We start from the raw sequence: 2,912 nt of genomic DNA on the forward strand, positions 1-2,912 counted from the left end.
TCACAATATTACTATTTTCAAGTAAGATGGAGAAGAACAAAGATGTGTTTGGATTTCAGTTTTCCAGTGGTTGATCATACCGTTTTCTCATTAGTACATGGAGGAATCCGTATAAAAAGAGTTTCCATATTGTGATTTAATTACAAACTGACATGTATAATACTACTACACAATGAATACTAACAACTTCCATAGGCCGTGTATCCCATTGTATAGAAGGGCCAAGCAAGCATATCCCCAATGCCTAGCACATCATCAGCATGGAAAATTCATTCCATTCCATAACAATATCTGTTTTCGAGGAAGGTGTCCTATGATTTTTCCAATTTGTTCACTTTGATTGAGCAGTATAGAAAAGCCAAGAAACAAAAAAGCAAGTCCACATACATAAATCCAGCTACCATAAAATATAAAGAGAAGTAATATAATCTAAAATCAAATCTCAAAAAACCGAAGCCACACAAAATATCTGTTCTACTTAAGGTGGAAAAACTAAGAGAAGATGAAAAGGTACAGAACCAGGTAGATTTACAAGACACAACCTGCAATTAAAAAAGATACAAAGTTCGGAACCAGGTAGATTCAGAAGCAAAAAAGAAGGTTTACATCACTCGAATATCTCAGATCAAGTGTTGGATTATATACTTTGCTTCATCACAATCTTCTAAAGCTATAATAATTTAAACAAAACTTCAATACCCCATGTCAATAAACCAAAAGTAGAATTCAAGACACCACCACCAACAAGAAAATTGGATCCTCTGATACATAACAACTCAATGCCAAGTGTTTCAAAACCTCAACCTCAATTATTAAATTATATTGATCCCAAAACATACACACAAATAATTTACTAAAACATTTTCAAACAGTGAAACATAATTTGAGAAAGCAAATTTGAAGCCTTTTAGCTTCCATCAACAACACACACAAATTGAATTCAAATATAAAAAAAAATACAAAATCATATACATTTGACAAGCAAAAACAATTGAAAAGCTCGGAACAAATACAAACATAACTCAGTCCCTTAGATGTTCATTAATGATTGCGATCATAGCCGCAAAATCATTACAGGTCTGTAGGGCTCATCACGGTTAAACATAACACACACCCATTTCATCAATCAGCATAACAACGCAAACCCAGAAATCAAAATCAAATTTTCAGAAGAGATTTAGTCGCTACTGTGTCCCCCCAAATCAACAGAGAAAAAGGGTTTTCGGGAGAAAAAAGGATGGGCAAACACGCACTATGGCGTTTCTGCTATAATTTTAATTCAGAACAAACATTATGGAAAAAATAAAAAAATTCAGTTCAGACTCAGAGGGTTGGAAGCAAAAAACCCTAATTTCAGTTGCGGTGGTTTTAGGGATAAATAGGGTTTATATATAGAGAACTCGTACGATTGGGTCTAACCAGCCCAGCCCAACCCTACTTCACCCTTTTGAATTCTTATTCAAAATTTGTGACGAATTTATGGCCCAAATGAAGGATTTGATATTTATTTTTCAAGTAAATCGCTGATTTAATTGTTGAAAAGTTTTGAAATATCAAATGGATGCTCACAAATAAAAAAAACAAATATTTTTTTCCATATAAGTTGGTAATTTTTTTAATTTTAGTTTCTATAAATTCATTTTTGATTTCTGTAAATTTGTATCTTTTTTTTTTTAATTTTTATCCTTGTAAAATATTTTGTTCATTTTTAATTTTGTAAGTTTACATCTTTTCAATTTTAATTCAGGTAAACACAAACTTATAAGACTATAAATAAAAAAATTAAAATATTAAAAGAAGACTAAAATTAAAAAGAGACAAACTTACAAAGATCGAAAATAAACAAAAAACTTATAGAAATCAAAATTAAAAAAATACTGACTTACAAAGACTAAAATTAAAAAAATAAACTTATAAAAACCAAAAATAAAAAATTTAAAATAAAAACATATTTAATCCAATAAAAAAAATATCAGCTGCATCAATAAAACCTTTTAGGCTAAATACTAATGATTCATCACAGTATTTGTTTTATTTAATGCACTATCTACTACCTCTCTAGGCTATAATAATATTAACAATAGATTTTTGAGTTTTTCCAATTCTTTTTAGTAAAAAAATATGAGTTACACCGTAAAAAGTATAATATTTTTATCCTTTTAACGAAGCATACATAAGTTTATTTAAGATTAAAAGATTTGAAAAAAAAAAATTATTCATTTAGTCCCTACAGTTTCCAAATTTATTTATTTTAGTCTTTATAGTTAATAATTGAATTTTTTATTTCCTAATATTTATATTTAAATTTCCAAAAAGTCTGTATCATTAAAATTGTTTAAGAGAACTTTTGAGAATTATAATGTAGACTCAAGGGACTAAAAAATTCATTTATTAATTATAAAAACTAAAAGGGATAAGTTTGAAAATAAATAATTAAAAAAATATTATTATCTTGAATTTTTCTCTCATTAATGTTTAGCATGTGTTGCTTTCTATTTTCGGTCCACAGCTCTTTGCTTCTAGTCAAGACAGTACTTGACTTCGCTTTCATTTTTCTTGGTCCATAGAATGTACTTTGAATTCTTCTGAGTAAAAAATGAGTGTTGCTAGGTGCACCCAGCAGTTATGCTGGTGCACCCAGCAATTAGTGTGAAAAGGCAAAAATGTCATTCCTTAATTTAAAAAAAAAACGTAACCTCTCTCTTTCCCTCCCCGCGTTTGCGCTTCTCTTCTTCTTCTTTCGGATCAGCTCTCTCCTTCTTCTTCCTGCTTCTTCATCTTCCTCATCTTCTTGCTTCATCACATTTCTTCTTCTTCTTGCTGGTTCTTCTTCCTGCGTCTTCTTTGTGGCTCTTCTTCTTCTTCGTTGAGGTGGTGCGGTGGTGGTGCGAGGAAGCTTCCGCGAAGAGCAA

General features: G+C 30.3%; 2 non-coding genes across 2 annotated transcripts; both read right to left on the minus strand.

Annotated features, from left to right (window-relative positions):
• Positions 1-576: 576 nt before the first annotated feature.
• On the minus strand, positions 577-664 carry LOC114397816. The gene has a single exon (XR_003663437.1). It is a non-coding gene; the product is annotated as a small nucleolar RNA snoR31 (small nucleolar RNA).
• A 352-nt stretch (positions 665-1,016) lies between these two features.
• On the minus strand, positions 1,017-1,102 carry LOC114397823. The gene has a single exon (XR_003663441.1). It is a non-coding gene; the product is annotated as a small nucleolar RNA SNORD25 (small nucleolar RNA).
• Between the last annotated feature and the right edge of the window lie 1,810 nt (positions 1,103-2,912).

This window comes from Glycine soja, chromosome 18, assembly GCF_004193775.1.
Source record: "Glycine soja cultivar W05 chromosome 18, ASM419377v2, whole genome shotgun sequence".
NCBI lineage: Eukaryota > Viridiplantae > Streptophyta > Magnoliopsida > Fabales > Fabaceae > Glycine > Glycine soja.